Here is a 26091-nt window from a genome sequence, read left to right on the forward strand (position 1 = left end):
AACCTAATCTGCAGTTGTTGAGACAGCTTCAGCCATCTGTGCATGATGCATCTGGCCTAGGGTTGCCAGGTGTCTGGCTTTCGACTGGAACATCAGCTCAAAAAGAGATCCTAGTGGCTTCAGTCAGCACCACCAACCAGGCCATTAAAAGTCGGTTGGCAGCGCAGCGGGGCTAAGGCAGGCTCCCTGCCTGCCATGGTTCTGCGACTCCCGGAAGCAGTGGCATGTCCCCCATCCAGCTCCTATGCGTAGGGCAGCCAGGCAACGCCGCACGCTGTCTCCACCTCAAGTGCTGGCTCTGCAGCTCCCATTGGTCAGGAACCTGCTTCAGTCTGGAGCCTCCTCCCATACTCCAAACCCCTCAACTCCACCCCACATCCCAGAGCCCCTTCCGTACCCTAAACCCCTTATCCCTGGTCCCACCTCAGAGCCTGCACCCCCAACTGGAGCCCTCACCCCCTCTTGCATCCCAACCCACTGCCTCAGCCCGGAGCCCCCTCCTGCAGCCTGAACTCCTCATTTCTGGCCCAACCCTGAAGTCTGCACCCTCTCCCGCACCCCAACCACCTGAGCCAGCCCAGTGAAAATGAGTGAGTGAATGAGGGTGGGGAGAGTGAGCAACAGAGGGATGGGGGATGGAGTGAGCGGTAGGTGGAGCCTCAGAGAAGGGTTGGGGCATGGGGAGGGCCTCGGAGGAGGGGTGGGGCAAGGGTGTTTGGTTTTGTGAGAGTAGAAAGTTGTCAACCCTTGTCTGGTCCGGGTTCCAGGGAAGGGCCAGCATAGGCATGAGTTTGGTAGTTGGGAGGCAGGCAGGTGGGGCAGACCCCTTGCATGGGTGTGGGGGGAAGCAGTGTGGTTGAAACCCCTGGGCACATTTCAACTCACCAGTCTTTAAGATGTATAACCTCCTGAGATAGAGTTAAGCTTCCTGTGTGGGCTGTGAGGGTACAGGGCACCGAGGATGCCCTGTCAGGCAGTCCTGAGTATGGATATGCTGAGGTGGATGACCCAATGGGAGTTCACTTGCCCAGTACAACTAAGGATACAATCCTGAGAGGGGAATACGTGGACATATTATACTTCTTGCACAAGGAGGTGTTGACCAGAAAGTAAGCTGGGACAGAGCAAACGGAATAAGGAGTTAACCAAGTGGCCATGGGTGCCTAGAACATGAGAAACCGAGAGGCTGCCTTCCTTATTTATGCAGGTTTACCCAGAGAGAAGCCCTGCCTTGTTTAAGTATATGAATATAATCAGGCAGGCATACAATATGTTTGGGAGCATGTCTTGGTTTAATTATGATGAGCAGTTTCAATTAAGGGCAGCAACACAAACTGGGATCCGGTGGGACATACCACTTCACATGCTGTGGTTAGAGTGGATGACTCCGCAGGGTCCAGGAGTTCACATGAACGATGGCCTGTTCCTTCCACTGCAAACTCAGGAGGAGCACAAGTCACATAATATTTGCTGAGCATTTAATAACAATGGTTGTTTCCTCAGTCCAAGTAGATTCAAGCATGTGTGCGAGATACGCTTTGGGACCCATTCAGCCCATTCTTGCCAGAGCGGTCGGGGACGATCAGAAGAGGAAAACAGGATTGAGGGTAGCAGGATCTGGACACAGCCTGGATGTAAGGGGCAAAGAGAGGGAGGAGTCAAAGATGAGTGATGATGGTGATGTCAACTGTAACAGAAAGTGAGGGTAGGGAGGGTCACTCAGAAAACTTGGAAGAAAAATAAGGAGTTCGGCTTTGGCTATTTTATGCACAAGTTGATAGTGAGATGTCTAGAAGGTGATGTCACCAAAACAGGTACCGATGTGGGAATGGATGAATTAAGAGAAGTCACAAGTGGAGAGATAGATGTGTGAATCATCACTGTAGAAGATCTAGTAAAGCCACACAAGTGTAATCCAATTAGGAGAGTGAGAGTCTTAATCCTCTAGTGGCTTGGCCACATAGGAAGATAACAGTCTATTACAGCTAATAAGAATTATACCTGCAACCTCAAGCAGTAAACACACATATATTTAGCATTAAAGGTCATTTTACAAGCCAGTGGTCACCAAAAAGGTTGCAAAGTGAGAAGAGAAAGCACCCAATAACAACAGAGGAGTTGACAACTCAATGCCTCTGCAAATCAAAATTGTGGAACAGAAGTGGATTCTAAATTAAACATGTCCCAAACTACTTAGGGCTTTATAAAGTCAAAGTCAACCCCTTATACTCTACCTGGAAACTAATGGACATCCAGTGTAGTCTACGGAGAAGAAAGCCAAGTTCACATTCTCAATTATCAAGACTGCAGAAGTTTGTGATATTTTAGATAACAACAATTTCTGTCAGTTTGTGCAAAGAAATAGTGTAGACTACATTACCAGCAAACATTTCTTAGGATAAAAAAATATCTTACTAAGAACTTTTTACAGGACATTTGATGGCTAAAACTCGAACCAGGTGTGATATTATTAGCAGGGCCAGCTCTAGGTTTTTTGCCGCCCCAAGCAAAAAAAAAATTGGCTGCCCCCACCCTAGCCCTGGGCTCCCCCCCGCACTCCTCTGCCGCCCCAGCTCTGGGCTCTCCCCCCCGACCCGCACCCCCCTGCCGTCTCAGCCCTGGGCTCTCCCCCCCTGACCCGCACCCCCCTGCCGTCCCAGCCCTGGGCTCTCTTCCCCCAACCCGCACCCGCCTGCCATCCCAGCCCTGGGCTCCCCCCCCACACACACCCGGTGCTGCTCCAGCTCTGGGCTCCTCCCTGCCACCCACCAGTGCCCCACCCACCCACCCACCCCCTGCCACCCCAGCCCTGGGCTCTCCCCCCTCCCCACCTGCACCCTCCTTCCACCCCAGCCCTGGGTCACTGGTAACTTGCTCCCAGGGTGGGTCATTCAGCAGGAATTTTGGATGTGCACAGAACACAGACAGGATTGGTTCCCATATGGTTACAGAACTGCAGTAAAGTGGAACAATTTTCAGCTTGTGTGATTGGAGGATATCTGGATGCATATTATAAGACTGTCCTCCATAAATAAGGAAAAGTTGAGGTGCCTTTATTATTCTTTTGTTCCACTCTTTGTTTCTATGGGGAATTTGCAATGCAATATCACTGTCTTCCTTTTAAACCAATAAAACTAAAAAAAAAAGTCAATGGCTGTTGAAAATAGCAATTCCAGTCCTAAAAAACACTGGGAAGCATTTCTTGCTCAATTTTATCCTACTTTTTTTTTTACAGCAAATTACAGTGAATCAGTATATTTGATTTGGGAGAAATGAAGTAACAGCTGCCCAAATTGAGCTTGAGCACTCCTGAATTTTGAGATGTTCAAATCTGGAAGGCAGGTGCTAGATTCCCTTTCTGAATATTAGCTAAATCTGGAAAGGAAAAGTCGATTTCTGCTTCCATGGCTCAGAAGTGGAAATCCTCCTAAGTGCCTGTTACTGTATCTAAAGCCGCCCAGGTCCAGAGCCTCCCCTCCCTTACTTTTAATTTTAAATTCTAGTGGGATCCACATATCTCCCTTGCTAGGCTTCAGATAGAGAGGGGCACTGTCCATTTAGTCCACCCAATTCCTTCTTTGGGGCTGCAAGGTGAGGTCACACCAGTATCCCTAATCCAGTCTGGGGATGTCTTCTGAAGGGAATATCTTGGCCAAAGCCTTCTACTCCTTGGGCACACTTGTTCCCCATTCACAGTGCCACCCTGCTCTAGCAGTGAGCTCTCCATTCACAGCAAGCTGCAGCATGATATTTCAGCTACCATACTCCCGCCCCCTCCCTTTCCTGTTGATAGCGGCCAAGGGAATGCTGGGAAATGTAGTTCTTTCCCTGCTCCAGGGCTGGTTCTATAGGCAGGGAGCTAACCAAGGAACTACAGCTCCCAGGGCTCCCTGTTGGTTCTTAGCTCCCAGGCTGGATCCCTGCCAGCTGCCGCCCCTGCAAATGGGCTGCCCCAGGCAGCTACTTGCTTTGCTGGTGCCTAGAGCCTCCCCTGATTATTAGTGAATAGTGTCAGGGAACAAGAGATTTGGCTGGAATCACGAGGAATAATTCTGTACTTGGATGCTTGGAGATAACACAATAAAAACTAATTAGCATCAACCTCAAAGGATATAATGATAGTGATTACTGTATTAGCAACCCATCCCCAAGTATATTCATGGGGTGCTGGGGGCAGGAGGGGAGGGGAATAGGAAAAAAATCAAGGAGAATATAAGATTAAGCCAAGCATTAAGTTAACAGTTTTAGGACTTCCTTTCCAGCTCCTACTGTCAATAAGCAAATCTAATAAATGTTTCAAGAAATCTTATCTTTTTACAAATGCTAACTTTTAAAATATATATTCTGTTTAAATATACAGTGTAGCTCAGTTTCATGGCAGGGAGTAGTCACAAATGGCACATCACATATATGCAAATTCCCAAATTGTGCAAGCATGTACAGTAGTCAGTGCAGTCATAGCTGTGCAGTTCAATCTGAAAATAAAGCCTCAGGATTGCTAGTAATGAAAATGATAAAAGTAAACATATTCAGCTTTAATTTGTTTTGTTGTATTAAAGTTTATAGTAGGACTACTGAAGAAAAATACAATATGGTATGGAAAATATATAAGAGATAAAGTTAGAGATAAAGAAGCATATTACCACCGGGGTGCTATTATCCACTTGATTCAAAACTGGGACTGCAGGCATTGGTTAATTTCTGTAAAGAACAGGCTTATGAACAGATTTAAAAATATACTGATAATAGTACAAAGTAACAAAAGCTTGTTCCAGATGTCACAGTACCTGTATGATTAAGCACCAGTTAGTTATGTGAAGTGATGCTTTGACAATAATAATTTTGGTCTTCGTTTCTGAGAATGCCAAAAGTAAACACTGTCAAAGATAGGTCTACTATTATGTCTTTTTAAATCACTTTGACTGGATCACAGTACTTGGCAACAATAATATAAATACTCGCTTCTTTTATAATGGGTAGAATAATGCAATAACCTTGAATGACTGCATAGTTAAACCATTAAATTATATTCCATAAAATAAGCATAGCTTGTCATTTATTCCTGCTGTATTTTCTGAATGTTTTCTTAGGTTTCTTACAGTCTCAGACCATGTAACATCTGTAACATCTGACAGCTATTTTCTTAAACCCTTTGTCCTAGCAATTATTAGATGGCATCAGAAAACTCTGGTGCCAAGAGGTTAAACTCAGTGAAATAATATAAAGTGCTAAAGAAAATTATAATAAAAAAACACTCTGCCACAACCATAGACAGCAGATGTTCTAAAGCCCTCTTTAGAAGTGAGATCTGCCAGTCAGGCATTCTATGTGAGAGGAACTTTGGAATTTCCCTACGTCTTTGAAATAACTTGAATATGTGGACCATCAAATCCATTATTGACCGAGGATGGGGTGGGAGATAAGGAGTTTATAAGAGCTAGTGTTTGTGGATGTGCTGGGAAATTGGTTGAGTCTGATTTAATCTTTGATTGTTTTTGGTTTCTGATAAAAAGCAACTATTTGGTCTTTTGTGTGTGTGTGTGTGTGACTGTACTTGTGATGTATGTCAAAGACTCCAAAAGCTTGGGAAAGCCACATATACATAAAGCCACATATACAAAAATGACCCATTTAACATTTTTTAATACATATATTAAGTTTTTTTTTTAGTTCTGAGACACCAGAAGGAATTTTGCCGTAATATTTTTTGCTCATTGACTTCTGACTTTTAGAATTCTTATACCACGAACTTAAAATGGGTGCATTTGAAACCAGTTGAAATAAAAGAAAAAACAAGAGTGGCAAAGCAGAAGAATGTAGTTTCCCATTTATAAAGATAGTTGTCCCTGATGAATGGTAGAAATTTAAGTTTCTCCTTCTCTGTTAATATGGCATGTACCAGCATCAAATAGGGAAGGTAGATCATATATTGCCATCACTTTCAATTGAGCCATTGTCCAGCTATACCGAAAGAAGGACAGGAGACACTTAATATGGATTTAATCAGACTGCAACTTTACTGTTGGATGTCTGGGACTACCCTGCAGATAAAAGTGTATAGTGCAGGTAACCCCAGTTTATTCTGTAATTACCCGGGGGGCTTTTACCAGCTCCCCCTCTTTTTCTATCCAGGTCCATCCAGCAAATCCATTGTCGGGACCTTACCATCACCCACCCCCTCCTTGTAGGAGTAAGGTGGGCTATAAGAAGGGGGGTTGGCTCACTGCCATTCCAGCCATAGGAGCCCCAAACCCCACACTGTTCCATTCCTTTAACCAGCACCTACTTTTTAAGTCCTTTACCAGGTCATTTATCTGGTCGCTGGATGCCTTCCCTATGGAGAATGAGGAGTGGCACATTAAAGACTAACAGATTTATTGGGCATAAGCTTTTGTGGGATTTTACCCATGAAAGCTTATGTCCAAATAAATCTGTTAGTCTTTAAGGTGCCACCAGACTCCTCGTTGTTTTTGTGGATACAGACTAACATAGCTATCCCTTTGATACTTGACTTCCCTATGGAGTACCTGCAATGGATATCTTCTGCAAGGAGGCACCAGCAATTAACTTGGCTGACTTCCCCCCACACCTAGTCGGGGTCCCAGACATCTACCAATGGCCTTGTTTATAGTATCCCAAAAAACGTTACCCCCTAAGTTTGATAGGTGAACTCTCCTTCCCCACAATGAACTCAGTTGCCCTTTGTACTATGCAGGGATCATCAAAGACTCCCACAACTGGGTTGTCAATGCCATGTACTGAAACACTTTCCCCTTCCTGCTGGGCCATATATGTGACCAGCATCCCGGATCCTCATATGCCACAGCTCCATAGCACCAGTGGCATCTACTCGAGTTAGTTGCTAGTCCTGGTGCTAACTCCTACACTCTGTTGAACTGCAAATGAAACAGAGCATCCGCTATGCCATCATCCAACCATGGGCACGTGTTTTAGGCCCTGATGGATGCCCACATTCTCCACCAGTGGTGGTGGGCCTGGCACTGCAACACCCCTTTGTGGCAGGGGTAGGATGGGGTGTCGGTGCCTCACCACTCTCGAGTCCTTGCGTCTGCCTCTCTGCGGGCAGTCGGTTATGGCCTCTTGGCCTTCTTACCCACTATCACCCCTGTCTGGTGGGGTAGTGTTGCCTAACAGCCGGAGTCCATACAACCCCCCCCTTATGAACGGGGTAGCACGGCCTAGCAGCCGGAATCCCTAGAGCTCCCCTTATGAGCAGGGTAGCGCGGCTGAGCAGCCGGAGTCCATACAACCTCCTCCCTTACGCACAGGGTAGCACGGCCTAGCGGCCGGAGTCCATACAAACCCCCATTTATGCATGGGGCAGTGTGGCCTAACGGCCGGAGTCTCTAGTATTCCTCACAGTTCGGGGGTGAGGTGGTAGGGGAACTCGGGCCCGCCCTTTCCACCGAGCCCCGACCCATGGCCCTGGTAGTGGCAAGCACCCCTTGCCACTCACTTTGTGGGGATCCGCCCGCAACATGCCGAGTGTCAATGCAGTTCTAACACCAATTGTCTCTAAAGTTCCCCTGGGTCACTTCCTACCATGAACGCCAGGTCATTTGCTTTGGGGGGTCCTCCAGTCTGTTCCCCTCCTGGGACGTCCACTGTCGGGGTCTCAGAGAGTGTCTCGGCTTCGCTGACTCCCGGATCCTGGTGCGCAGGCTCTCCCTCCTCCGGAGCTAGCAGCGTGTGTCCTTCCCCTCCAGTGGTCATCCCAGACTGAGCTGGTCTGCAGGCTTTTATACCTATTCTCCAGTTGGAGCATGCCCAGCAGAGCTTCCAGGGCATGGCTTCCTCTGCTAGGAAGGAAGGGTTAACCCCTGCGGTACCAGTGCGGGGCCACTCTGCCCCATCACAGTGACACATGACATTTTGATTTAAAAAAAATGGAACAGTATAAAATTGACATGGCACACATTAAATGGATTAAAAACTAGCTAATGTAATTGCAGATGGGGAATGGTCATTGGGTGCATCTGTTTCCTCTGGGGTCCCACGCGGATCAGTTCTTGGTCCTGTGCTATTTAACAACTTTATCAATTACCTGGAAGAAAACTGATAATATTTGCAAATGATCTAATAATTGGTGGAGTCGTAAATAATGACGAGAACAGGTTACTGATTCAGAGAAATGTAGATTGCTTGGTAAACTGGGCACAAGTAAACAAACTGTTTAATATGGCCAAATGTAAATGTATACATCTGAAAATAAAGAATGTAGGCCATCCTTACAGAATGGGGGACTTGATCCTGGGAAGCAGTGGCTCTGAAAAATATTTGGGGATCGTGATGGATAATCAGCTGAATGTGAGCTCTCAGTGTGACGTGGCCAAAAGAGTTAATATGATCCTGAGATGCATAAAGGTGGGAATCTCAAGAAGAAATAAGGAGGTTATTTTATTTCTGCATTTGGCACTGGTGTCACTGCTGCTGGAATACTGTGTACAGTTCTAGAGTTCACAATTCAAGAAGGATGTTGATAAATTAGAGAGGGTTTTAGAGAAGAGCCAGAAGAATGATTAAAGTATAAGAGAACATGCCTTATAGTGATAGACTGAAGGAGCTGAATCCACTTAGCTTAACAAAGAGAAGGTTAAGGGGTGACTTGATTAAGTCTATAAATACCTACACGGGAAAAATATTTACTAGTAATAAAGGGCTCTTCAGTCTAACAGACAAAGGAACAATGTGATCCAATGTCTGCAAGTTGAAACTAGACAAATTCAGATTGGAAATAAAGCGTAAAATGTTAACAGTGAAAATAATTAACCGTTGGAACAACTTACCAATAATAATGATGGATTCTCCATCAAGACTGGATTTTTTTCTAAAAGATCTGTTCTAGGAGTTATGTGGGGGAAAGTGCTATGGTCTGTGTTATTCAGCAATTTAGATTAGATGATCACAATGGTCCCTTCTCGCCTTTGAATCTATTAATCTAAGACCTGCTTCTTTAGCTTCAGAACCAACTCACGGGTTTGCTCCCCGAAACTCAGAGTGATTCAAAGCTCCCCTGGTCCATGACTTCCCTTAACGAACCACAACTGACAGATCTTTCCTCCGTGCCTGGTAATTAAGGTAATTGTTATGGGTCAAGGGCTCTTAACTCCGTTAAGGAAGGGGGAATTTTAACTCTTTCACTGTCCAGCTGGGGATAGGAGTGGCTATATCCCGTCACTGCTTGTAAAGTATTTGAAAAGAAAATTGCTATATAAGAACTAAGTATTATAAGGGTGATGATAAAGAAGAGATAATTTTGGTAAAACTGGAGAAACTTTTCCTCTAAAATTATTCAGCAGGACATGTTAATTCTATGTCACTGTGTAATAGACCATTTGCTAAACATTTCTTTAGCAGTATTATTCCTGCATCACTGATTTTACTCTTAATCCCTGCGTCCTCTTTGTTTCAGTGGATGTAGTATTTTGAGGTCCAAGCCCTGGTTTCAGACCAAAGAACCATCATAGGCCCCATAAATAGTCTCGGCAACTACAGCTGCCATTAAAACAAGTTTCAAGATTCTATTAAAGGTACCACTGAGAAAAATGGCATTTGACTTCTGAATCTGCTGCTGTTTTATCTATGGTGTTGGCTTTAGGCTTAGATTCCATATTTCCTCTTTTCTGCATCTCCTTCATCCTCTTGTTTGCTTTCTCCATAGAAGGAAGCACCCTTATTTTATGGCTTATACCTGAAATCCTGTTTCAGACATGAATCTAACCATGATGTCTTAATGCTACTGTTTATGTACAAACACAAATGGCATAAGTATACGTGAGTGAGAGAGATGATTTCCACCAACTTAGCACCTGAGCTGCTGTTCATATTTTTCTGTCCTTGTTTAACCATTCATTTTGAATTAATGTATATTTTTGTAAGTATTGTTATCCCTTTTGGCCCAATTAGTTGACCTATGTTTGGAGCTCGGTCCCCTTCTTCCCTTCTGTCCAAAGTTCCTGCCTCTCTCTCTATGTGTCCTTTTCATCTTGCTTGGGGATTTTCCACTCTCTTCGCTTCCGTCTTCCCTTCAGATGAGACAAAAGAATATTTTCTTCCCATCCAGCCATGTTTCTTAGCATATCTATGTCCGGTCAAAACACAGTTGTAAAAGTTACATACTTTTCATTGTCCTCAGTTTAATGTGAACCTGTTGCAGGTCTGGCAGCAACGGTGGATACATAGACAGAGGCATTTGTGATAAGCAATTTCATAATAAGTGGAATACGTAAGTTGTACAGATACTCCCCATAACTGTCACATGTGCCTGTCTTTGGGATGGAGGCCTCTTATTGTTTGTTAAAGGGGTTTAGCTGTTTTTTACAGATATCTTAAATGAAGGGTGACAGTTACACCCACCAGCTTCAATGACGTTTCAGCCAACCCTGGCAGTAAAAGCACTGCATGTGTGCCAAGACAAAAACATTCACATTTTTCCTTTAGCGTGTTAAACAGTTAAATTCCTGTAACAGAGTTGAAGAACAAGACGTAACAAAATTGGTGCCTGAATACATTGTCCTCGGGGGCGGGATGGGAAGCTTGGCGTATACACAGTTTCTAAGATAATGTGTTCTGGGGTACTGCTTGTCCCTTGCCTCTTCTCTTTAGTGCTTTCTCAAAAATCAAACAAAAAAAAAAAAACCAGAACAAGCACAATAAAGTATACACATACACAGTAGGTGGGAAGTGTAATTCCCAGCAGGGGAAGACATGCTGCTTGAGCTAGTGCCTAAAAATAGCATTGTGGCTGCTACAGCACAGCCAGCCACTCAGACCAACGGACAGAGTAGAGTCCTGCCCAATCCCCCAGGGCATGTACTTGGGCGGCTTAGTGGCAACACTGCAGTATTTTTAGGTACTAGTTTGAGCAGAACTAGCACATGCATATCTACATGACAGGGAAATAGAGAGCCTAGCTGCAGTGTAAATGTGCTCTAAACCATACCTCCATTCTTCTCCTATAACAAGTGAAATGTAACTATAATTAGCACGGCCAATTTTTGAGAAAATTTAAGGCTCTTAGGTGCGCCTTATAGTGCGGAAAATACGGTAACTAGAGGGTCGTACACTTTGTTGATTATGTACACTGAGCTGCCGGAGATGGAACACAGCCTCTATCCCAGGACCTGTACCAATTTTAGAATACCTTGCCACTAAATCTAAATGTTGTTGTGAAGTTGTCAAAGATACTCCTTCACTTCATTGTTTTATCTATTTCATAGCAACAATTTCCCCTTGACAGTGCCCATATGGTGCTGCAGGCGCTGAAGCGTAGCATCATGACATCAGAGGTAACTGAGCCAATCATCACTCTCTCCCTCAAGTAAACGTAACCCTAGAACAACTGTGCTGCCTGCCATTGTCATCTCTCTCTTTGACAATGTCCACTTGGTGCTGCAGGTAGAGAGAGTCCTCAACCTGTAATACCAAATGGACACTGTTTAGATTAACTAAAACACTTTTGACTTGGCAAAGAAATTATCTTGGCTGAGCCAGGTGTAGTTTGGAGGGGAAATGCACATTTCCAACATCTCTCCTACTCAGCCAATATAGCTCCTGATTTGAAGCAGCTCCTGCTATTCCTGTCCTGACCCCCGCCCCTCCACACACACACCTTGCAACTCTGTGAAAACGTGTAAGTCATGACCTGTAATTTTATTTCTTGTCTAATTTCAACAAATGGGATTGAAGTATGTAAATGTAAATATCAAATGGAGGGAATGAGTGATGACTGTCTGAGTTACCTCTGTCATGATTAGGGCCCTAACAAATTTGCGGTCCATTCTGGCCAATTTCATACCCTGGGTGTTTTAAAATTGATCAATTTCATAATTTCAGATGTTTACATCTAAAATGTCACAGTGTTGTAACTGTGGGGGTCCGAACCCAAAGGGGATTGTGAGTGTGTGTGGGGGGTGAGTTACAAAGCTGTTGTGGGGGTGAGGGGGCACAGGATTGCCACCCTCACTTCTGTGCAGCCTTCAGAGCTGCAGTGGGAGGAGGTTCCCAAAGGTAAAGGTAGGTTCGATCTCCCCTGTGCTGCTGGGAGGACCTCCAGCCAGGAGCTCCTAGCTGCTAGCCCCAGTCAATGGTGGATTAACACAGGGGCCCACAGTGCCTGTGCCCAGCCAATTTGGGGACCCCCTGGAAAATGGGCACCCTGAGCCTGGACACCTCAAACCCTGGCAGAAGCCATGGGTGGCAGAAGCCCTGAACCCAGCTCTGGGGCTGCGGCAGCGCAGAAGTGAGGGTGTACTCCTGTCCCTCCCCAGCCTGGCCTGGACAAGCAGCTAGAAGCTCCTGGCTGGGGCACTCCCAGCAGCAGAGGGAGATCAGATTTCATGGGGAAGGGCTTATTTCATGGTCCATGACACATTTTTAACAGCCATGAAATTGGTAGGGCCTTGTCATGATGCTCCCGTGCTTGAAGCATTTAATGGGCACTGTGTGGAAATCAGGTTTCTCTGATTGGTGTTTTGGTTTTCCAATTGTCACAAAAATCAATAGGGGGTCTTCCCTTGGATGCCTAGAACATTACCTGATATTTTTGTGTTACTGTCCGACAAACAGAGAAATGCAATTGAGTTGAGTTTTAGGCCTCACTTCACCCAGCCAAATGACCTTTTTACACTTTTTAGCCAAACGTTTGTAAGAACAGTGGAAAGCTGATGTAGATTGGTCAGTCTTAAAAATTTAACTATTGCCATATGTAATTAAATAACATTACACCACTATTTGCAATATTCACTAGTGTTTTGTACAGTAAACACAGTGATGCACAGAGAAATCTGAGAAATCTTAACTAAGGCAAAATTGGTCAATTTTTAAAGACCCGTATATGATCTCTTCTTTCCTTCATGCACACAAAAAATAAAACCAAAATTTTCTCTGTAAATGGAACACCACTATAGATTTACAGAAGATACCTTGATATTCTTCTGGGGAGAGGTGACAAGGGCCTTTTTTCATCCCTTCATAATATAGGGATACACTTGTACCCTGGATATGTCTCTGTGTGTGTCAGGGCTGGTAACCACATCTGATCCTTCTCTATGTAACAACTTCACTGTTGCTACCAACAGTGCAGTGATGTATCACAGCTACAAAGTTTACTGATTTAAATAAGCTGCATCCTTCCTCTGTATAATTGTATTTGTGAGTTTGAGTGTAAGAGTCAGACTCAAATAGATAAGTCACTGATGGCAGAATGTACTGTTTGACCCTCCTCTATTTCCAATTTGTCTACTGAGTAGCATAAGTTTCACTTTATCAAAAATAAAATCTAACATTTTATATATCAGCATTCACCCAAAAGTATATAAAGTGCTTTGCCATTTAATAATGCACAGAAACACTTTGCAAAATCTTAGGACAGGAAATGATGAATTTATTCAATTGAAACTGGAGTGTTAGTTTAATGAAACAGAAGGTAATTACTTGATTTGGAATTTAACCGAATTTCTGGGATTAACAATTTGCAGAAGAATTCCAAATTAAAGTCCAGAAGTTGCTAGGACCTTAATTTTATTACTCATCAACATAATGCCCCCTATTATTTTGTCATGCTGGGGCTCTGGGTCTGCATTCACCATCTCAGCTTCCTGCAGAGGTCTCAAATGCAATTACAGACTCTGGCTGACTCTTTCTGTAGCCTGTGACAATAGAAAGGGTCAGGGCAAAAAGCAGTATGTTCCTAAGCTGTGTGAGGGTCTCTTGTATTCAGTATTGGCTCCATATTGGCTTAATTAAAGGGAGAATGTTAAGATTTTTTGAGACATTTTTCAGTCTCTTATAAAATACTGTTTCTTTTAAACCTGAAGTAGACTTGAATGTTCTGCATGACCTTGCATCCTGGAAACAGCAAAGTTTCTGTCATACTCACACCTGGTGCCCACTATTTTGATCTCACTCCTGAAGGAGCAAATGCCTCACAACCAGACTTGAAGAGTTAAATCTTAATTTTAATTTTTATTCATTCTTTGAGCAGGTCTTTTTTTACACTAGAAAAATTTATTGTGCTAAATAACTTTTGTTCTACCTCAAATTATTGTAAGATACCTTTCCAGCACATGCAAAAGTTCTCCAAGTAATTGAATAGGGGGGCTAAGCTTGGAGTAGACATTACTTTGATAATACTTTGGTATTTAAATATCAATACTTTCTGTATCATTCATTTCAGTACCAGTGCAAACCCAACTAGCAAAAATGGCTCAACCAGTCTTCCCACTAATATTCCACAGTGAACTGGTTCCTTGCAAAATCTCCCAGAATACATTGACTGGGTGAGGAACTGTGGCATAAGGTACGCAGGAGGTAGGACAGTGCTGGTATGGATGCAAAGCAGATTCATAAGGGCTCTGAACACAGTTCAGCACAGGTAGTGTGGATGCACTGGGATATTTCTACTTAGCTTCAATGTAACTGATTTCAGTTACAAACTCTTTGTTTTCTAGTGCAGGGAAGGCCTCCTGAGATGTATAGCCAAATGGTAACAAAATATTTTGGGTGGGAATTTCAAAAGTGTTCAGCATTTGCAAAACTCCCATTTATTTTAATGGGAGCTGATACTGACCAACAATGAGCTCATTTGAATATGTTACTCTCATAGATTAAAACACTGGCACAAGAGTCTTTCTCTCAGACATCATTTTGAATTCTTTCCATTTGTAACCTGATTATAGACCTAGGTAAACTGACACATAGATTTGAAATAAAAACAACAACAACAACAACAACAACAAAAACCCAACAGGTGCATTTAAGGAAGAAATTAAAGATGACGACTGTGGGACATGTCAAAATCCTGTTGTCTTATAATATTGTCACACTTTAAAATGATGGATAGCATTGTAAAGTAATGTTGTTTTGATCAAATGGTGAGTCTGCTGAAGTCTAAATAGTCTTTAATCTGTCAATAATTCTCTTCAAAGCAGCAAACAAACAAATCCATACGTTTTTCAGACACTAATAAAACATAGCATGTTTGGTACGCCTCTTGCCTGCTTTGCAGCAGCAGTTCATTAACAAAGATTATTCCCAGGGCTGTGCTGATATGTTTGATCTCAGTGCACAAAGATATTTGGCAAGATGGGTGCTATAGCTAGCTTGAAATTATTCTTAATCAAAAACATCCATTTTAATGTCAGCTCATTCAAGACACAAGGTGTTGGGGAGAGTCTAATATTTGCCAAGCAGAAAAAGACAACATGGGTATTGGGAAAATGATTATTTTCAGGCTTCTAGGAAGATATTACAATCAATGGAGATTTAAAAATAAATACACAAGAGATGGGAAGACATCTGTATGGAAATACGTTAATGCATCACAACTCCAGACCAATGCGAATTTCATTTTCTTTCCTGGGTGCTGGGTTGTGAGTCTTGCCCACATGCTCAGGGTTTAAGTGATTGTCATATTTGGGGTCGGGAAGGAATTTTCCTCCAGGGCAGATTGGCAGAGGCCCTGGAGGTTTTTCACCTTCTTCTGCAGCATGGGGCACGGGTCACTTGCTGGAGGATTCTCTGCAGCTTGAGGTCTTCAAACCACAATTTGAGGACTTCAATAACTCAGACATAGGTTAGGGGTTTGTTATTGAAGTGGATGGGTGAGATTGTATGGCCTGCATTGTGCAGGAGGTCAGACTAGATGATCATAATGGTCCCTTCTGACCTTAAAGTCTATGAGTCTATGAGATTATTTCATACTGTACTAAATAAATACTAGATCCTCTGTTAGTGTTAGAGAAAAGGTACCCAGAAATGCATGTCTGTATATTTTAGTTATATTTCAAAATCAACATTTTAACAATTCCAGGAGCTCTCAGACATCACATTGATTGGCACATTAGTAGAAACTAGAGTGATACAATCCAGAACTTCCAGATTTCTCTCCAAGTTACACTACAACAAAATAGTTTTAAGAACATACAGACAGCCATGCTGAGTCAGACCAATGGCCCATCTAGCCCAGTGTGCTGTCTTCTGAGAGTGACCAGTGCAAGATGTACTTGGAGGTTTAGGAACACATTGAGCATGGGGTTACTTCCTGACCATCTTGGCTAGTAGTCATTGATGGACCTATCCTCCATGAATTTATCTAATTATTTTTTAAATCCAGTTATACTTATGGCCTTCAGAACAGCCCCGGCAATGAGCTCCACAGGTTGACTGTATGTTGTGTGAAAAAGTACTTCTCTTTGTTTTAAAGCTGTGGCCCATTAATTTCTGTGTTACATGAAAGGGAAAATAACACTTCCCTATTCACTTTTTCCACACCACTCATTATATTAAAGACTTCTATAATATCCCCTCTTAGTAATCCATTTTCTAACTGAACAGCCCCAGTCTTTTTAATCTTTCCTAGTATGTAACAGCTTCCATATCCTGAATCATTTTTATAGCTCTTCTCTAAACCTTTTCCAATTCCAATATATATTTTTCGAGATGGATCAACCAGAACTGCACATAGTATTAAAGATGTGGAAATACTATGGATTTATATAGTGGCATTCTGATATTTTCTGTCTTATTATCTATCCCTATCCTAATGGTTCCTAACATTCTGTTCACTTTTTTGACTGCTACTGTACATTGAGTAGATGTTTTTGGAGAATTATCCATTATGACTCCAAGATCTCTTTCTTGAGTAACAGTTAATTTAGACCTCATCATTTTGTATGTAGAATTGGGATTATTTTTCCCAATGTGCATTACTGTGCACTTATCAACATTGAATTTCATCTCCCATTTTGTGGCCCAATCACCAACTTTAGTGAGATCCCTTTGTAATTCTTCACATTCAGCCTTGGACTTAACTATCTTGACCAATTTTATATCATCTGCAAATGTTGCCACCTCACTGTTAACCGCTTTTCCAGATAATTTATGAATATGTTGAACAGCACTGGTCCCATTACAGATCCTTGGGGGACCCTGCTATTTACCTCTCCTCAATCTGAAAACTGACCATTTATTCCTACCATTTGTTTCCTACTTTAACCAGTAACTGATCCATGTGAGGACCTTCCTTCTTATCCCATGATTACTTATTATGCTTAAGAGCCTTTGGTGAGGGATCTTGTCAAAGGCTTTCTTAAATTCCAAGTACACTATATTGGCTGAATCACCCTTGTCCACATTCTTGGACAAAGAATTCTAGTAGATTGGTGAGGCATAAATTTCCTTGTTTACTCTTCCCCAACATATTGTGTTTATCTATGTGCCTGATAATTCTGTTCTTTACTATAGTTTCAACCAATTTGCATGGTACAGAACTTAGGCTTACCAGCCTGTAATTGCTGGCATCGGCTTTGGAGCCTTTTTAACGGCATCATATTAGCTATCCTCCAGTCATCTGATACAGAGGCTGATTTGTAGTTTGTAGTTTTGCAATTTCATATCTGAGTTCCTTCTGAAATCTTGGGTGAATACCATCTGGTCCTGGTGACTTATTACTGTTCAGTTGATCAATTTGTTTCAAAATCTCCTCTATGGGCACCTCAATCTAGAACAGTACCTCAGATTTGTCACCTAAAAAGAATTCATTTAGCTTCTCCAACATGACTTGTCTTCCTTGAGTGCTCCTTTAGTACCTCAATCATCCAGTGACCCCACTGCTTGTGGTGATCTTGAAAATTTACTGGGCTCACCGTCTACACTGAGTTCCAATCCAGAGACCCTCAAACCAGCAGCTCAGGTCTGTACTCTCCTAGCCATTACAGCTCCTTCCCTGGACTGCTTACTATACTGCCTATTACAGGCTTGTGACATGGTGGACTAGGCCCTGAGGCCCAGCTGAAAATGTTTGTCAAGATAGGGCCTCAAACTATAAAAGGAGGGACAAACACCCCAAAGGACATCTTTCTCGCTCTCTCTCTCTCCCTGCCCATCACATTCAATGCACTTGAAGAGAAAAAGGAAACAGTCATTGGTCTCTGGGGGGAGGGGTTCTGACCCACAGAGTTTTGTCAATCAGATTGCTGCAAGCATATGGTGAGAAACTTTGCTTGAATCTAATATAGTTTAAATTAGGCATTAGTAAACATTTAATCTTTATTTTTCTTGTAATCATTTCCGTCTTTTATGCCTCATTATTAGTACTCACTTAAAATCTATCTCTTTGTAGTTAATAAACTTGCTTTACTCTTTTACCTAGTCCACTGAAGTGTAGGAGTAACTATTTGAGATAGTAAACTGGCATATTATTCTCTCGAAGGAATACCGGACTTAATTTGTTTACTGTCTGGGATAGGGCTTGACAGGTCAGGACACATATTTCTGTGTAAAATATGGGACTGGGAGGTGAGTTGGGGTTACCCTGCAGTATAACCAAGTCTGGTGATAGCCTGAGTGTAACCTAAGTGTGGTTGACAAGCTGTAGTCACACAGAGACATTCAGGGTGTGACTTGCATACTGGAAGGCTGTTTGTGAGCAGCTCAGGTGGGAGCTACTTCAGTAAGACACCCAAGGTTGCAGGGCTGGGATGACACAGATATCCATTAGTTTGGATTGTACCCTGGTATGTCACACACTCTATAAAATAGATACTGCTGATCTCTGTTCCATAGTATACCCCCCATGCAAGACTTACATTGATGGCAATAATAAAAACAATGAGGAGTACTAGTGGCACCTTAGAGACTAACACATTTATTTTGGCATAAGCTTTTGTGGGCTGTCATTGATGGTAATGGGAGTTCTATGAAGTGAAAATATAGTATCCCACCATAGACACCATCATTTGTAGAAGAACATACTTGAAATGTTAAATTATGTTATCTTACCTGTCCTTATGGCTCAAAATTGAATTTGGATACTTTAACAGGGGTGGTGTTTTTGTTGTTGTTGTTTTTGATGTTGTTGCTTTGAGGTCCTACTTTGTGATGATCTCTGATGGACAAACAGTATTCCTATGAGTTACCTAAATTTTAAGGGCCAGATTCTGCCCCCCGGACTCATGTGTAGGTGAGATAGAATTAAACTTTTATTTTTTTATAATTCTGACATATACTATTACTCTTTATTTTTAAGCATTTCTTAAATTATCAATTTTAGTTTTTCACAGTTGCATGACATTATATGGAAGGGCCAGACAATTATTTAATGACACTGGGATTCAGTGACCCTAGATGCTGGGATTCAAAAACTTAGCTTTATAACCACTAAAACACAAATTGTCAACATCACATGTCAAAATAAACAAAGTAGATATCTTTAAATAAAGAAATCACATCTGTTTTTACTATTCATTCAGTAGTGCATTTGTTGCAAGCCTAATTCAGAAGTCTAAATCACTGGATTTAGTTCTCAAGCATCATTTTTCTTATCTGTAAATTTCTATTATTATGGATGGAAATATTTTTTCATCTGTGTATATACAGTGAAATTGATGTTTATCAACATTTATCAATTAAAAATTGTATCCGTCCAAGCCTACTCATGTGGCACCTTAGGACCAGTCCTATAGACACTTAGTGTGTGTACAGCTTTACTCATATGAGCAGTCCTGTTGAGTTTAATAGGGCTACTCACATGTATAAAGCTAAACATTTATGTAAATGTTTGCAGGATTTGGACCTTACGTCACAAACAGTCCCACTGATTTCACATGAGTGAAGGTGGAAAAATCTGGACCTACAAGTTAAAACAATGTGAAATGTGACAATATCTAATGGACTTGAATGCAGGCCAGGCAGCCAAAAAATTCTGGATTCTAATCTTAACTCTTGCTGTATAAGCTTGGGCAAGTCACTTAAGCTTTTTGTGCCTCGGTTACTCCATTACTCCATCTCTAAAACTGGTTACATTTTTTTTAATCTTGCAGGGGGTTTGTGAGACTTAATATATTAGTAATTGTACAGGAATGTAAAAATATAGGGCAGATAAAGCTAAATATGTTATTTAAATGCTAAATATGTTTATTCATTATTTGAAAAGCTGGAGCACTAGTGATAATTTTAGTTAAGTTTGAATATGCACTCACATTTTAAAGTTCCTGTTTTCAGATGCTAATCCCTTTCTAAAACTTTTGCCTTTTGGGCCAAAGTGTTCATCTTTGCCTGAAAAGTTTTTTGAAAGTTTGAATAAAACTGATTCAGCCATTTGGAAGTATGAGAAAAGGGGAAACATATTTTCCCCTCATTATTCTTATGACTTTCATTTTAACAATTGTAGCACCAAATTGGCTAGAATCTGAAAATTGAAATGTGGCAGTGAAGTAGAGTAATTATCAGTGAGTGAGTATCTTTGATTGCAGTGCTGAAAACAAATTGTGATTTGCCTGAACTATGAGCCTTTGTGCATGGGCAGTTCAAAATGGTCAGGTCTTTAAGCACTTTTGAATCATTCCACGGACATGTGTATTTTTAATGATGCAATACTCTGTAAAAGCCCTGCTTTGTTCACTCTGTATAATCTTTAGGAATCTTATCTGTAGTGATGTGTCCTGTGTGGTAATGGGTACTCTGTAGAAACCAAAGCTCATTTAGGATCCTATTCTATTAAAGTAAATGGAAAGACTCTCATTTACTTCAGAGAGAGCTGAATCAGGCACTTAGTAAAAAGTAAGAAACTCAGAGACCTCAATTTCTTCTGGGCTTGTCTATACAACAAGTTATTATGCTAGTAAGCCAGGATGTAAAGCTACAGCACAGTGTACAGTGACCTGACATGTGGACCCTGCTACAACACAGTGAAAGTCACTGTAGCTATGTCCACACAGAACATGACAAACTGGTACAATGTAGATTTACATGCTGGCTTTCCACACTGTGACTTGCCATGTAGACAAGCCCTCAGGAGGCAAGGAACTTCACAGAATAACAGTTGCGAAGTTTACCCAATTTTGCAGAGCTAAGGAATTTCATGTAAGTAGGGGGTCTTGTGTAGCTGGTTTTCTTTAGAGTTTTTGAATGCTGCAGGAAAAGTGTCCCTGATGCACCAACTAGGGGGAGGCAAAGGAAGGAGAAGACACTAGCTGGGGAGGAGGTGTTAAGGGAGGTAGGGGGAGCCACTGGAAGATGTGGGCAGCTAGCCTGGTTTTCTCCTTGGTTTCACCAGTTTTTACAGGCCTCAGGATCATTCTTTGAAATAATCACTTGAAAACCTGTAGAAGCAGCTGAAAGCAAGGAGATGGCAGCATCCTGTGATCAGCCACCTCTCTGCCGTCCACCAGCAAGTGACCGGCATACCGTATTATTAAATAGTGTGAACAGTATCTAAAAAAATTGGAAAGAATATGGAACATAAACATTATATTAACAGAGAAAATCTTCTATACTAACAAGCCAGTATTCCACACTTAGTCTCCTCCATAAATTATAAAACATGACATTCCTACTATTAACATTTTTAAAAGGTTTTTATGGATCATTTTAAAAAAGTCATGAGCCATATCCTCCATTTTTGTAACATTCAGTACAAGATAGGCAGATTGCAGGAAAAGTACCACAGTGCCTCTCTCTCCCCCCCCTCCCAAACCCTGTTCAGGTTACAGGCTAGGAACATGGAGGAGAAGGTCCAAACAAGAGATCAAGGTTGTGTACTTCCTGCTCTGGATCCCTGCCAAAGGGTGCAGAAGGAGACGTTTGTGCTGTGTGCATTCCAGCTGCCTCATAGGCTGGGTTAGAAAGGCTTTGATTTGGCTGCCTCACCCCAGTCCAGGAGCCTATAAATGGGGAGGCTGACAGCCAGGCTGTGTATGTCTCAAAGAAGGGTAGAAAATGAAGAGACCCTCTCAGCCACCAAAGATGGTTACATTAAAAGGGCAGCAGCCGGGCACTGGGAAAACATAAGCGGGACCAGCTGGATCTGCCACTAACAGAGCAAAAAGCGACTAGTAAGACCCTTTGGGTATGCACCCTCCCGCTGCACAGGTCTCACTATCCCCCCTCCCTTCCCTCATCAAGCAATTCTCTCTCCTTCCCTTAGCACCAGGGAAAACCAAGCATTCTACACAGAGGGGAGAAGAAGGGAATCTCCCCCTCAGCAAGAAATTCCCTCGAGGGTTAGGGAGCTCTTGGATTTGACACAGCAAGTGCCTTTACCTCAGAAGCTACCCTCTTGTGCTTTAGCTACAATACATCTTTACTGGCATTCTATGAACTCTCAGAAGGGCAAAGATAAAGAGAAACCCTTTAGCAAAAGAGGTTCACAGGATTCATCATCTGACTCTGGTTCCCAATTCCCATCTCTCCCAAGGAATAAAATTTAAAAAGGGGAAAAGGGTTCAAGAAATTAACTCAGAAACGTAGGGTATATCTACACTGTACCCCTCTTAGGGTGGAATGTAGAGTACATATATTGCATACCTCTGTAGCACAGGTATAAATAGCAGTGTAGGCACTGAGTACTACATAGGTGAGTAAAGACACACCAGAAGCCAGTGGCCATGTTCCTGTGTATATACCCACATGGCTCTCTGCAGCACAAGCAGTGCCTCCCCTGTCTACACTGCTATTTTTAGCAATGTAGTGTCCCATTGCCTCCCTGCTATTTGAGTAGGGTTGCCAATTTTGGTTGGAGGTATCCCTGGAGGTTTTATCACATGACATAATCTATAATTAAAGATTAATCTGTAATTCCTGGAGACTCCAGGGCAATCTTGGAGGATTGGCAACCCTATGTTGGAGCCTCTGCCTGCCATAGCAAAAGAGTCCAGCCACGACTCCCCACTGCTAGAGCCTTCCCCTGTGTCAGGGAAAAGCTCTGCCATGGGGGAAAGGCTCTGGCAGGAGGGAGGCAGCAGGAAAGGCTCCAGCAGCAGGGACCTATAGCTACATACCACAGTGCGAACAATGCTTGCTTTTCACTGCAGTGACCTCCACACCGCTGCCACTGGTGTGCAGTGTAGGTATAGTCTTAGGAGAAAACTGGGCTCTTCTTCTGGAGATAGCAGTTCTTCTGACTCATCATTGGAAGGCACCAGAGCTAAAGGCTCTGCTCACAAGATATTCAGACATGGAAAGAAGAAACATTATAAAAGAAATAGAATTGTTTGTGTCAGGTTTTTCTTCCTCTTTATCATCATTTTATTTATTTTCATCCTCATCTTCATGAGTATCATTAAAGAAAAATAATGCTATAAAATCTGTTCTGTCCAAGTCCAAGAGCAGAAAAAAGAACTCAAGAGAAAAGTCAGGGTCTTTTCCGAAGGAGGAAGGTGAACTCTCAGTCTTGGACTCTGAACTGCAGAATGAAGTGAAGAAAGAATCTTTTTCCAACTGAATCATTTAAGAAGATGTTTTTAGATTACAAATGTTGATTGGATGCTTGGGTATTCTGTTGGATGAACACATTAGTAAAGATTCTAAGGAGAAAGAAGAGAGGCTTGGTACAGAAATTACAAAAAAGAATTTTCAACTGGTTCAAAATCTGAACCTCACATTCCCCTTTACCTTAATTAAGGCTGAATGGGAAACACCAGAAAAATCTATGAGATTGTCCAGGCCTGCCAAAATACTCTACAATGTGCACTGTAGCAAAGCAGATTATGTGTCTCTTCTCAAAATGGATGGGTCAGTTTCAGTGCTAGTCAAAGATACTGCTATCCCAGTGGAATGGGACTTTTTTGCTGAAAGAACCCAATGACCACTGAATAGAAATATCACTTCTGTACCTTTGAGGGTGCATCTTCCTCTCTGAGGGTTTTTCAAGAGTAGTACTGGCCTGGATTGATGATTTTCCAGCCAGTCTGCTGGAAGAAATTGAAGAGATTAAACAAAATCTCAGTGGCTTTATCATTCATAGCTGATGCAACTGGAGGGTGCCTTGATGTTTGCAGCACATGACATGACCTTCAATATACAGGCCAAAATCACATTAGTGGCTTTGAAATATTCAGGTGGTTGGTTATCTGGGGAGCTGTTAGACAAAGTGGTGGAAGAATCTTCAGATCAATCAAAGACTTTACAGAAACCTCCTAACTCCAAATCTAGTAAAGGGGATTGCCAGCCTTCATGTACGTATAGAAGGCAAGACTACAGCAAAAGCAATTAGAACAAGTCTAAGCCCAGAAAGGGGAGAGACCAGTCTTCCTGCAATGCAAATTCCAACACTAGAAACAATGTCTGACTAAGTTCAGGAGAGTTCCAATGAGCAGGGAGATTATTAAAATTCAAGGAGCAATGGCTTCTCTCTATATCAAACAGATGGATCCTGGATGAGGTTTGACCAGGGTATATCATAGAATTTTCAAAGTTTCCAAATCACTGCTTTTCCTATTTCTTTCGAAACTGGAAATCCACAAAAGAGGCAAAATATGCTGAAGACCATACATCATCTTTTGTAAATCAGCATAATAGAGAGAGACTCCAAGGTGGAGATGTTCTCCAGCCACTACTCAGTCTTGTTTCTGGTACCCAAGAGATTCAGGGAGGACAGAGCAGTGTTGAACACCTGAACAAGTTCATAAGGAGGATCAGATTCAAGATGGAGAGCTTGAAGTCCATAGTGGTGGCAATCTGGCAGGGGGATTACGTTATATCCATTGATTTCTGGTGGCTTTTCTCAGGCAGAAAGAGTTACAGGTATACACTTTCCTGGAAAGCATTCTAGTCAGAGCCCCATACAAGGAGTCCATTCAAGCAACTCATCAGTGATCCAAACATTGCAACAGCATGGATTTATTGTAAATTGGGCCATCTTCAACCATCTCAGTACTTAGTTCAGCTACTGCATCCTCCTAAATTAGTATAGAGGTCCATCTTGGGATTTGAATATTGTGCTCAATGCTTTAACCAGGTGCATTTTGAACCTATAAAATCAGTTTCATTGTATTACTTGACTATCAAAATGACCTTTTAGATAACTATCCACTTCAGCAAGAATGGTGTCAGAGTTAGTAGCTTTGTCAGTTGATCCATCCTGATGCATTTTTCACAATGACAAGGCGGTCTGAGAATGGATCCAACCTTTATTCCAATAGGAAATTCAGTTTTTTTAGCACAAGAGATCTCATAGCCTTCTTTTTGTCCAGATCCTTCACACCCAAAGGAGCGGTGTGGCATTTGCTGGATGTAAGGCAAGCCTTAAAGTTTTATCTGCAAAACCTGAGAGCATGAAACCCCCCCAGCCTTACTAGTCTTATTTCATTCAAGAAAAGAGAGGTGCTAAGGCATCTAAATTATCAATCTCACCATGGATACACTGGTGCATTGCTCACGCATCTAGAGCAAAAGGACTCAATCCTCCAGCGTGCACCAGAACTCACTCAGTACAAGCACTGGTTGGCATCATGGGCTGAGAAAGGTCAATTAAATCTGTAAATCTGCTATTTGGTCATACCTGCATATATTTACCAAGTTTTACAAGATAAAAACTCAGTCTTCAGCCAATGCAGCCTTCGTCAGATAAGTCCTGGACAGTGTGGTGATGATTTCTGAGAGTAAGGGGAACCTTTCTCTCAGTGACATTATTTTGTTCCCTCTCTAGGAATTTTGTCACTGCTGAGAAAATCCCACATTGAGGATTGATGGACCTAGCACTGAGACATAATGGGAAAATTTGGGTGCTTACCTGAAAATTTTCCCTTCTTCGAAGGGATAGATCCACAGATCCAGCTCCCTTTGAAAAAAGGAGATTGGTTTAACTTATGGTTGAAGTTCTCTGCAGTTAATTTTTCTTATTGTTCATAATATTCTCTTGATGAGCATTATTTTTGCAAGATGACAATGCAGGATGTGAGATTTGTTATTTTGTCTTGTGGTCCAGAGACCAGAGGAGCCATCTTGAAACTGAGGTGGGTCTCTAGAAAGTGGGGCCTAGTCCCTCATCAGCCAGCCAATCAGCTTTGATGCTGCCCACTACAGCTATAGATGGATGACAACTCACATTGAGGAGCTGTAGACAGATCCCTTTGAAGAAAGGAGATTTTTTAGGTAAGCAACCATAAATTATCTCATTATGCTTGATCTAAATCAGTGGAAGGTAATTTTACTTTCTACAGCTAAACAAATTCACAGCCATATAGGCCATCTCTGCAATCTTAGGCCAGATAGACTTTTGCAATTTCTTATCAGAGGCAATTCCAAATGACTTTCATTTTGCTATTTGCTATTGCTATTTAGAAGTCTTGT

General features: G+C 42.2%; 1 long non-coding RNA gene across 2 annotated transcripts in view; it reads right to left on the bottom strand.

Moving 5' to 3' along the window:
• Positions 1–1329: 1329 nt before the first annotated feature.
• Positions 1330–26091, bottom strand: part of LOC123370862 — a 47957-nt gene continuing 23195 nt past the window's right edge. For both annotated transcript variants that reach the window (XR_006579599.1, XR_006579598.1), the window contains exon 3: positions 1330–1628. This is a non-coding gene — a long non-coding RNA (uncharacterized LOC123370862). The remainder of the gene's footprint in view (positions 1629–26091) is intronic.

The sequence above is a fragment of the Mauremys mutica genome, chromosome 5, assembly GCF_020497125.1.
Source record: "Mauremys mutica isolate MM-2020 ecotype Southern chromosome 5, ASM2049712v1, whole genome shotgun sequence".
In the NCBI taxonomy this organism is placed as follows: Eukaryota; Metazoa; Chordata; order Testudines; family Geoemydidae; genus Mauremys; species Mauremys mutica.